The sequence below is a fragment of the Tamandua tetradactyla genome, chromosome 3 (genome assembly GCF_023851605.1).
Source record: "Tamandua tetradactyla isolate mTamTet1 chromosome 3, mTamTet1.pri, whole genome shotgun sequence".
Taxonomy (NCBI): Eukaryota; Metazoa; Chordata; class Mammalia; order Pilosa; family Myrmecophagidae; genus Tamandua; species Tamandua tetradactyla.
Window position 1 is genome coordinate 106,045,103 of NC_135329.1, and position 12,497 is coordinate 106,057,599.

General features: G+C 38.0%; 1 pseudogene; it reads left to right on the top strand.

Annotated features, from left to right (window-relative positions):
* Positions 1-1,317: 1,317 nt before the first annotated feature.
* LOC143676281 (histone chaperone ASF1-like) lies at positions 1,318-2,153 on the top strand (annotated as a pseudogene).
* Positions 2,154-12,497: the final 10,344 nt, after the last annotated feature.

Consider the following 12,497-nt stretch of genomic DNA (forward strand, 5'->3'; position numbering starts at 1 on the left):
AAAAGATGTTCAACATCATTAGCCATCAGGGAAATGCAAATCAGAACCACAACGAGATACCATTTCACACCCATTACAATGGCTGCTATTGAAAAAAAGAAAATTACAACTGTTGGAGAGGATGCAAAGAAGTAGAACACTCTTATTGCTGGTGGCAATGTAAAATGGGACAGTTGCTGTGCAGCAGTTTGGAGCTCCTCAGAAAGTGAAGTATAGAATTGCCATGTGATCTGGCAATCCCACTGCTAGGTATATACCCAACAGAATTGAAAGCAGAGACTTGAACAGATATTTGTTCATAATGGCATTTTTCACAGTTGTCAAAACATGGAAGCAACCCAGGGTCCATCAACTGATGAATGGATAAATAAAGTGTGGTGTATACATGAAATGATATATTCTTCAGCCATAAAAAGACTTGAAGTTCAGATACATGGGACAACATGGATGAACCTTGAAGACATCATGTTGACTGAAATAAGCCAGGCACAAAAGGACAAATATTGTAAGATCTCGCTGATTTTAAACAATTATAATAAGCAAACTCACAAAGTCAGAATGTAGACTATAGATTAACAGGGGAGGGGGTGCGGATAGGGAATAGGAGTTACGACTTAAAAGGAACAGGGTTCCTATTTGGAATGGTGGAAATATTTTGGTAATGGGTGGTAGTCATGGTAGCATTGTGAACACAGTAGCACTGAAATATCTGTCAGAATATGATTAAAAGGGAAATGTTAGATTGCATATATGGTAACAGATTAAATTTTTTTTTAAAGTCAATCCGTGGAGCTACAAAACACAGTGAGCCCTAACTTAAACGATGAACTTTACTTAACAGTACAATTATAAAAATGTACGATCATCAATTATAACAAATATATTACACCAATGCAAGGTGTTGGTGGTGGGGTGGTGTATGGGGATCTTGCTTTTATGCATGATTGTTCTGTAAACCCACAATTCCTCTAATAAAGAAAAATAAATCAATTAATTAAAAATTTAAAAACTTCTGCTCTTCAAAAGACACTGCTATGAGAATGAAAGGAAAACTACAGATTGGTAGAAAATATTGGCAAATAATATATCTGATAAAGGACTCCTATCAAAAATACATAAAAAGGAAATGGGAAAACTGCAAAACACTGTGGAGTGCTCCTGTGTAAATAAAAAGAGGGAAAAAGTGTTTCTCAAGTCGATGCTGCACGACGTCGGGCCGCGCTGGGCGGGGGTCTGCACTCTCCCAGCCGCCACACGCTGGACTTTGTTGTGCCGCAACCAGCCCCGGTTCCCGTTGTTTGTGTTTTTTTTCAAAATATGACAAAGGTTCAGGTGAACAATGTAGCGGTGCTGGATAACCCTTCTCCTTTCTACAACCCCTTCCAGTTCGAGATCACCTTCGAGCGCATCCAGGACCTGTCTGAAGGAAGAAAAACATTTCTAAGCTAGGAAGTTACATTTAACCCAAGAGCAGAAATGTGTAAAAATATTTAAATAAATTTCCAGGACATATAATCACTGGCTTCTAAATAGTCTGAAATCAGGCGCTCCAGGAACGTGTTGAAACCAAATTAAAATAACTGCACATCCAAATAGATACAGAGTACACCTTGAATTTAAAACACAAAAGTGGGCTAGGAAATAAAAGACTTGGAATGGAAAATTATCTATGTGGGCTCTGCAGAAAGTGAAGAATATGACCAAGTTTTCGACTCTGTTTTAGTGGGTCCTGTTCCTGCAAGAAGACGTATGTTTGTATTTCAGGCTGGTACACCTAATCCAGGACTCATTCCAGATGCAGATGCAGTAGGTGTAACGGTTGTCCTAATCACATGCACCTATCAAGGTCAAGAGTTTATTAGAGTCGGATATTATGTAAATAATGAATATACTGAGACAGAATTAAGGGAAAACCCACCAGTACAACCAGACTTTTCTAAGCTTCAAAGGAATATTTTGGCACTAATCCCAGGGTCACAAGATTCCATATTAATTGGGAAGATAACACAGAAATACTGGAAGATGAAGAGAGCAGTAATCCAAATCTACAGGCATTTCTTTCAACCGATGCATTGCTTTCAGCATCAAAGGAATGGTCCATATCAGAAAACTCACTAAACGTCTAGTTAGAATCCCATATGGACTGCATGTGACCACCTGCCATCCCTTTAGTACAAATTAAGCTATAAAAACACAGAACTATTTCCCTGGAATTCCGTAAGTACATAGTCAAGACACAATGTGAAGAATTTGGTTTAAAAACATCCTATAGAAAGTTTATAAGAAAACCATTATTTGAGAAAATTGTGAAATATAAATACAACTATTTTTAAGTTAAAAAAAAAAAGAATATATAAAGAACTGACAAAACTCAATAAGAAAACAGCCCAATTAAAGTATGGGCAAAAGATTTGAAAAAAAATTTCACCAAAGAAGATATGTGCATGGCAAATAAACACATAAAAAGATGCCCAACACCATGAGTCATTAAGAAAATTTAAATTAAAACCACAATGAAATATCACTACCATGCTGGTTTGAAAGTATTACGTAGCCCAGAAAAGCCATGTTTTAATCCTGATCCAATCTTGTGGAGGCAGTCATTTCTATTATATCTTTTCTCCCCCACCTGGTGGTGACTCTTTTTTTTTTTTTAAATACCCCCCCAAAAAACCACACCAAATAAACTCAAACATTCCTATTTTGATCATTCCATTCTACATATATAATCAGTAATTCACAATATCATCACATAGTTGCATATTCATCATCATGATAATATCATGAACATTTGCATCTATTCAGAAAAAGAAATAAAATGAAACAGAAAAAAAATTATACATACCATACCCATTACCTCTCCCTTTCATTGATCACTAGCATTTCAAACTAAAATCTTTTTTAAACGTTTGTTCTCCCTATTATTTATTTTTATTCCATATGTTCTACTTGTCTGTTGACAAGGTAGATAAAAGGAGCATCAGACACAGGTTTTCACAATCACACAGTCACACTGTGAATGCTATATCATCATACAATCATCTTCAAGAAACATGGTACTGGAACACAGCTCTACATTTTCAGGTAGTTCCCTCCAGCCTCTCCATTACATCTTGACTAACGAAGTGATATCTACTTAATGTGTAAGAATAACCTCCAGGATAACCTCTTGACTTTGTTTGGAATCTCTCAGCCGTTGACACTTTGTCTCCTTTCACTCTTCCCCCTTTGGGTCAAGAAAGTTTTCTCCACCCCTTGATTCTGAGCCTCAGCTCATTCTAGGATTTCTGTCCCACGTCGCCAGGAAGGTCCACACCCCTGGGAGTCATGTCCCGTGTAGACAGGGGAAGGGTGCTGAGTTTGCTTGTTGTGTTGGCTGAAGAGAGAGGCCCATCTGAGCAACAAAAGAGGTTCTCTTGGGGGTGGGTGTTTCTTAGGCCTAATTTTAAGTAGGCTTGACCTATCCTTTGTGGGGATAAGTTTCATATGAACAAACCCCAAGACTGAGGGCTCAGCCTATAGCTTTGGTAGTCCACACTGCTTATGAGAATATCAAGAATTCAACTTAGGGAAGTTGAATTGTCCCCTGTTCTCACCATTCCCTGAAGGGGACTTTGCAAATACTTTTTTATTCACTGATCAAATCACTCTGGGATTTATTGGGGCATCACTCTGGACAAACCAACAAAGTCTCATGTCCTACCCAAGGTTCCATGTACTTATGGTGTTCAATTAAGCTGTCTACATAAGTTATATTAGGAAATGCACTAGTCAAAATATAAATTTTGTACCAAATAAACATTTTTTGCTTTAGTCTCACACATAAGTTGAAATTTTAAAATATTAATTACCATCTATTTTCAGCACCTTGCAGTAACAACATTCCTTTGTTCTTCCTCATGCAAAAACATTTTTAAAATTTGTACATTTAGTCACTATCATTATACACTCTAGGCATTCCTAGGTTATACCATCTCAATCTTCATCGTCTACCTTTCTTTCTGATTTCATTTCTGCCCCCAACTCTCCTCCGTCTATCATTTTCACATTCAGCTTCATTCAGCATTTTAACATAATTGTATTGCAGTTAGGTAGTGTTGTGCTGTCCATTTCTGAGTTTTTACATTCAATCAAATTGCACAATCTGTATCCCTTCAGCTCCAATTATCCAATATCTGACCCTATTTCTATTTCTTGATGGTGTCTGTCACCAATGAAATTCTTCAAGTTTATACACTAAATCATTTCATATCAGTGAGGCCATACAGTATTCGTCCTTTTGTTTCTGGCTAATCTCACTCAGCATAATGTCCTTAAGGTCCATCCATGCTGTTACATACTTCATAACTTCATTCTGTCTTACAGCTGCATAATGTTCCATCGTATGTATATATCACAGTTTGTTTAGCCACTCGTCTGTTGATGGACATTGTGGCTGTTTCCATCTCTTCACAATTGTAAATAATGCTGCTATAAACATTAGTGTGTAAATGTCCATTTATGTCCTTGCCCTCATGTCCTCTGAGTAGATATCTAGCAATGGTATTGCCAGGTCATATGGCAATCTATATTTAGCTTTTTGAGGAACCACCAAACTGCCTTCCACAGTGGTTGTACCATTTGACGTTCCCACCAACAGTGGATAAGTGTGCCTCTTTCTCCACATCCTCTCCAGCACTTGTCATTTTCTCTTTTATTGATAATGGCCATTCTGGTGGGTGTGAGATGATATCTCATTGTGGTTTTGATTTGCATTTCTCTAGTAGCCAGGGAAGTTGAGCATCTCTTCATGTGTCTTTTGGCCATTTGTATTTCCTCTTCTGAGAAGTGTCTGTTCAAGTCTTCTGCCCATTTTGTAATTGGGTTGGGGGTCTTTTTGTTGTTGAGTTGAACAATCTCTTTATGAATTCTGGATACTAGACCTTTATCTGATATGTTGTTTCCAAATATTGTCTCCCTGTCTTTTTACTTTCTTGATGAAGTTCTTTGATGCGCAAAAGTATTTAATTTTGAGGAGTTCCCATTTCTTTCTTTCTTTCTTCAATGTTCTTGGTTTGAGTGTAAGGCCTATAAAACTGCCTCCTAGTATAAGATTTATAAGATATTTCCCTACATTTTCTTCTAACAGTTTTATGGTCTTAGATCTAATGTTTAGGTCCTTGATCCATTATGAGTTAATTTTTGTATAAGATGTGAGATATGGGTCCTCTTTCATTCTTTTGCATATGGATATCCAGCTCTCTAGGCACCATTTATTGAAGAGACTGTTCTGTCCCAGGTGAGTTGGCTTGACTGCCTTATCAAAGATCAAATGTCCATAGATGAGAGGGTCTATATCTAAACACTCTATTTGATCCATTGGTCAATATATCTATCTTTATGCCAGTACCATGCTGTTTTGATCACTGTAGCTTCATAATATGCCTTAAAGTCAGGCAGTGTGAGACCTCCAACTTCATTTTTTTTTTCTCAGCATACTTTCAGCTATTTGGGGCACCCTGCCCTTCCAGATAAATTTGCTTATTGGTTTTTCTGTTTCTGAAAAGTAAGTTTTTGGGATTTTAATTGGTATTGCATTGAATCTGTAAATCAATTTAGGTAGAATTGACATCTTAATTACATTTAGTCTTCCAATCCATGAATATGGTATGCCCTTCCATCTATTTAGGTCTTCTGTGATTTCTTTTAACAATTTCTTGTAATTTTCTTTATATAGGTCTTTTGTCTCTTTAGTTAAATTTATTCCTAAATATTTTATTCTTTTGGTTGCAACTGTAAATGGAATTCTTTTCTTGATTTCCCCCTCAGATTGTTCATTATGGTGTATAGAAACACTACAGATTTTTGAGTGTTGGTCTTGTAACCTGCCACTTTGCTGTACTCATTTATTAGCGCTAATAGTTTTGCTGTGGATTTTTCAGGGTTTTCAACATATAGTATCATATCATCTGCAAACAGTGAGAGTTTTACTTCTTTCTTTCCAGTTTTGATGCCTTGTATTTCTTTTTCTTGTCTAATTGCTCTGACTAGAACTTCCAGCCCAATGTTGAATAACAATGGTGATAGTGGACATCCTTGTCTTGTTCCTGATCTTATGGGGAAAGTTTTCAGTTTTTCCCCCATTGAGGATGATGTTAGCTGTGGGTTTTTCACATATTCCCTTTATCATGTTGAGGAAGTTCCCTTCTATTCCTATTCTTTGAAGTGTTTTCAACAGGAAAGGATGTGGAATTTTGTCAAATGCTTTTTCTGCATCATTCGAGATGATCATGTGGCTTTTCTGCTTTGATTTGTTGATATAGTGTATTACATTAATTGATTTTCTTATGTTGAACCATCCTTGCATATCTGGGATGAATCCTACTTGATCATGATGTATAATTCTTTTAATGTGTTGCTGGATTTGATTTGCTAGAATTTTGTTGAGGATTTTTGCATCTGTATTCATTAGAGAGATTGGCCTGTAGTTTTCTTTTTTGTAATATCTTTGTCTGGCTTTGGTATGAAGGTGATGTTGGCTTCGTAGGATTAGTTAGGTAGCTTTCCTTCGTCTTCAAATTTTTTGAAGAGTTTGAGTAGGATTGGTACTAATTCTTTCTGGAATGTTTGGTAGAATTCACATGTGAAGCCATCTGGTCATGGACTTTTCTTTTTGGGGAGCTTCTTAATGACTGTTTCAGTTTCTTTAATTGTGATTAGTTTGTTGAGGTCATCTATGTCTTCTTGAGTCAAAGTTGGTGGCTCATGCCTTTCTAGGAACTTGTCCATTTCATTTACATTGTTGTATTTATTAGCATAAAGTTGTTCATAGTATCCTGTCATTACTTCCTTTATTTTCATGGGGTCAGTGGTTATGTCTCCTCTTCCATTTCTGATCTTATATATTTGCATCCTCTCTCTTCTTCTTTTTGTCAGTCTTGCTAAAGGTCCATCAATCTTATTGATTTTCTCATAAAACCAGCTTCAGGTTTTGTTGATTTTCTCAATTGTTTTCATGTTCTCAATTTCATTTATTTCTGCTCTAATCTTTATTATTTCTTTCCTTTTGCTTGCTTTGAGGTTAGTTTGCTGTTCTTTCTCTAGTTCTTCCAAGTGGACAATTAATTCCTCAATTTTTGCCCTCTCTTCTTTTTTGATATAGGCATTTAGGGCAATAAATTTCTCTCTTAGCACTGCCTTTGCTGCATCCCAGAAGTTTTGGTATGTTGTGTTTTCATTTTCATTTGCCTTGAGATATTTACTGATTTCTCTTGTAATTTCTTCCTTGACCCACTGGTTGTTTAAGAGTGTGCTGTTGAGCCTCCACATATTTGTGAATTTTCTGGCACTCTACTTATTATTGATTTCCAACTTCATTCTTTTATGATCTGAGAAAGTGTTTTGTATGATTTCAATCTTTTTAAATTTGTTGAGACTTGCTTTGTGATCCAGCATATGGCCTATCCTTGAGAATGATCCATGAGCACTTGAGAAAAAGGTGTATCCTGCTGTTGTGGGGTGTAATGTTCTATAGATGTTTGTTAAGTCTAGCTCATTTCTTGTATTATTGAAATTCTCTGTTTCTTTATTGATCTTCTGTCTAGATGTTCTGTCCATTGATGAGAGTGGTGAATTGAAGTCTCCAGCTATTATGGTAGATGTGTCTATTTCTCTTTTCAGTGTTTGCCTCATGTATTTTGGAGCATTCTGGCTCAATGCATAAATATTTATGATTGTTATGTCTTCTTGCTGAATTGTTCCTTTTATTAATACATAGTGTCCGTCTTTGTCTCTTGTAACTGTTTTACATTTGAAGTCTAATTTTTTGGATATTAGTATAGCTACTCTTGCTCTTTTATGATTGTTATTTGCATGAAATATCTTTTCCCAACCTTTCACTTTCAATCTATGTTTATCCTTGGGTCTAAGATGTGTTTCCTGTAGACAGCACATAGCTGGGTCCTGTTTTTTTAATCCATTCTGCCAGTCTATGTCTTTTGATTGGGGAGTTTAATCCATTAACATTTAGTGTTATTACTGTATGGGTAGTACTTTCTTCTACCATTTTTGCCTTTTGGATTTTGTATGTCATATCTAATTTTCTTCTTTTTTACCTTTTTTCATAGTCTTTGTTTCTACACTCTTCTCCATATCTCTCTCTGCTGTCTTTTTGTATTTGTCTCTAATGTTCCCTTTAGTATTTCTTGCAGAGCTGGTCTCTTGGTCACAAATTCTTTCAGTGATTTTTTGTCTGAAAATGTTTTAATTTCTCCCTCATTTTTTGAAGGACAACTTTGCTGGATATAGAATTCTTAGTTGGCAGTTTTTCTCTTTTAGTAATTTAAAAATATCATCCCACTGTCTTCTTGCCTCCATGGTTTCTGCTTAGAAATCTGTGCATAGTCTTATTGGGCTTCCCTTGTAGGTGATGGCTTGCTTTTCTCTTCCTGCTTTCAAGATTCTCTCTTCTTTTTGACCTCTGACATTCTGATTAGTAGGTGTCTTAGAGTATGTCTATTTGGATTTATTATCTTTGGGGTACGCTGCACTTCTTGGATCTGTAATTTTAAGTCTTTCATAAGGGTTGGGAAATTTTCAGTGATAATTTCCTCCATTAGTTTTTCTCCTCCTTTTCCCTTCTCATCTCCTTTGGGACACCCACAACACATATATTCGTGCGCTTCATATTGTCATTCAATTCCCTGAGTCCCTGCTCGTATTTTTCCATTTTTTGCCTATACTTTCTTTTGCTTGTTGGATTTCAGATGTTCCGTCCTCCAGTTCACTAATCCTATCTTCTGCCTCTTGAAATCTACCATTGTAGGTTTCCATTGTTTTTTCATCTCTTCTACTGTGCCTTTCATTCCCATAAGTTTTGTGATTTGTTTTTTCAGACTTTCAATTTCTTCTTTTTGTTCATTCCTTGCCTTCTTTATATCCTCCCTCAATTCATTGATTTGGTTTTTGATGAGGTTTTCCATGTCTGTTCATATATTCTGAATTAATTGTTTCAACTCCTGTATCTAATTTGAATTATTGGTTTGTTCCTTTGACTGGGCCATATCTTCAATTTTCCTAGTGTGGTTTGTTATTTTTTGCTGGTTCTAGGCATTTAATTACCTTAATTAGTTTATTCTGGAGATTGTTTTCACTTCTTTTACCTAGGATTTTCTTGCTGGATGAATTTGTTGTCTGTCTGTTCTTTCACATTCAGTTCAGCTTTTTCTGGACCTCTAGCTTAGGTTTTGTTTAACAGAGGAGAATTTTTCAGATCTTGCTTTCTTGTTTCTCGCCCTGCCTGTATGATGTCTTCCCCCTCCCCCATCCTTAGGAGGGTCTACTTAGGTATTATAGACCCCAGCCGGATTTTCCCAGACTGAACTGGCCTCCTGTCAGGAGGAAAGAGTCACCTGCTCCTTTTTTCCCTGAGGGTGAGACCCAGAAGGTTGAAAGACTTTCCTGTGAAGTCTCTGGACTCTGTTTTTCTTATCCTGCCTGGTATGTCATGCTTGTCTACCTGCAGGTCCCACCAGCATAAGATGATGCGGTACCTTTAACTTTGGCAGACTCTCCTTGCTGGGGGCATGGTGGAGACAGAGGAGAGGTTGTAGGCTGGTTTTATTGGCTTCAAATTACCAAGCTCTGGTGTCTGAATTCCTTAAGGGAGGGATTCCACCTGAGTTAGGCTTCACTCCTCTCCTGGGGAAGGCACAGGCTCCAGACAAGCCCTCAAACAAGCTTGTTTCTGCCTATGCCTGGGGCAGTTGCAGTATGAGAAGCCCTGCTGCTGTATCCAAAGGCAGTCAAGCCTTTGTAGAAACACAACCACAAAACCTGTGTTTCTTTTTTTTTCTTTTTCCGTCAGCCCTGGCCCCTTGGAGCCGGGGCAAAAATGAGCGACTTCCACTTTGACCAGGTTCACCTGAGCTCAGGACCTATTTTTAGTAGTCAGAATTTGTTACTTAATTCCACAATTGGTGTTTCGTTGCACTCAGCCTCTGCTGTTGTTAAAGTCTCTTTCCTTTCCCCTCTGGAAAGCAGCCTGTGGGGGAGGGGCGCCAGCTGCCATGGCTTCGGAAACTCACGGTTCTGGGGGTGCTTGCAGTCAGTCCAGCTGGTCCAGACTGGGGTATGCTGTGTGTCTTGTCACTGATGTGGCCCCAGGAGCTGTTCTGTACTATTCCTGGTCATTTAGTAGGTGTTCTGGAGGATGAACTAAATCGTGCACCTTGTTAAGCCACCATCTTGGCACTCTCTCTCTCTGGTGGTGACCCATTTCTATTATATCTTGATTCAATACTGTAGGTTGGAATTTTTTTACATTAGATTATCTCAATGGAGATATGACACATGCCCAATTATGGGTATTAACTTTTATCAGATATAGATGTGACTCCACCCATTCCAGGTAGGTCTTGATTAGTTTACTTGAATCCTTTAAAAGAGGAAACATTTTGGAGGAAGCCAGAAATGAAAGAAACAACAGAAGCCTCAGAGCCAGTGCCACCAGGAGTGGGGTGCTGCTGTGGTTTGCAAATACCAAATATGTTGGAACAGTTTTTTAAGTGGATAAAGGGAAGATTCTGTTGAGTTGTGAGAAGCTTAATAGAGAAGGCCTAAAATGCTTTGAAGAGACTATTGGTAGAAATGTGGACTCTAAAGATACCTGTGATGAGGCTTTATACAGGAATTATCAGTGAGTTTTTCCAAACTGGAAAGAAGGCTTTCTTAGTAGATGGAAGACAGAATTTGGGAGTGATGAACTTGGATATTTAGCATAAGAAATTTTGAAACTAAATGTGGAAAATGCAGTCTGGCTGCTCCTTGAAGCTTATAGGAAAATGTGAGAGGATAGCAATAAGTTGAGAACTGAACTCTTGGATACAAAGAAAACAGAAATTGGTGTGCTGGAAAATTTTGGGTTTCCAGAAAGTGAGACCTCAGTGAATAGGGTGCCACATGAGGATTTATCCAAGCATGGAAGTAGTCAGTCATTATAGGACAAGTGAGGATTGGAGATGGAGTTATACAGAAAAGAATTCTGGAATGTCCTTCTGTCTAATGGGCATGATACCAGTGTATTAAATAGAAAACCAACAAAAGTGTCATAGGATCTGTGTAAATGAAACCACTGTCACTTTGGCCTAAAAGGGACATAAAGGGAACAGAGTGAAGGAAAAATATCTTCAGAGGCAGAACCATGGAGGCTAAGGTCTGGAGCCAGGAAAGCTTGGGCCAGGATAGCAGACTGAGCCATACACATGGAGAGGGTGAGTTTGCCCTGGAAGCAGAGGTAGACCTTCTGCTTCATTTTTCAGGAAGAGTTGTGCTATCCCAGGACTTGGAGAGGGTGGAGTGCATAAAACCGGGGATTGTGGGGACCCTGGCTACCACCCCTTTGTTCTTGAGGTATTGAGCATGAACTCTGGAAATGGCAGAGATCCTGGGTGCTGTCCCAAAGCTTGGAGAGGGTGAAGCCAAGAAAAATGTGGTCTCCCCAATGTTCCTCAAGATTGCAGCCACCCCACTGTTTGGAGAGAGCAAAGCTACTTCATAGACCCTTGGAAAGAATGGAACTTCTGCTTTCTAAAGCCCCAATGAAAAATGACTCTCAGACTTTGAAATCTAATGGAGTTTGCTCTGCAAGTTTTTAAAATTGCTTGGGTCCAGTGACCCCTGTGTTCCTTTCAATATCTCTGTATGGAAATGGGAACATGTATCCTATGACTGTCCCTCCTTTGTATGTTGGCAGCAGATAACTTATTCTGAGTTTTACAGGTCTACAGCCAGAGGGGAATTTTACCTTAGAACACACCATGCCTGTAGCTGACTTTGTTGAGATTTTGTATTGTTTCTGACTTTGTATTGTATTTGTATTGTTACTGAGATGATTTAAGGTTTTGTGATATTGTGATGGAGTAAATGTATTTTGTTTATGGAAAAAACATGTCTTTTTGGGGGTCCAGAGGGTAGAATATGCTGGTGTGAAAGTATTGGGTACCCCAAGAAAGCCATGTTTTAATCCTGATCCAATCTTGTGGAGGGAGCCATTTCTTTGAATCTTGATTCAACACTGTAGGTTGGAATATTTTGATTAGATTATTTCCACAGAGGTGTGACATACACCCAATTGTGGATGTGTCCTTTGATTAGATGGAGACATGACTGTTCCCATTCTGGTGAGTTTTGATTCATTTACTGGAATCCTTTAAAAGTGGAGACATTTTGGAGAGAGAACCAGAAGTGACAGAAATGACAAAAACCTCAGAGCTGACAGAAACTTCATAGCCCATGTGAGGATTTGACTGAATTTGAAAGCAGTTAGCCATTTCAGTGCAAGTCAGGCTTGGAAATGCATTTATCCAGAAAGGAAATGTGGAAAATCCTATTGCTGATGGTTGGGAACCCAGTGTAGTGCATGTGAAACTGACAATTTTAAAATTTTTTTGCAAGATCTGTATGAATGGAATCTCTGCAGCCCAGACTAAAAGGAACAGAAAAAGGACAGATTGAAGGAA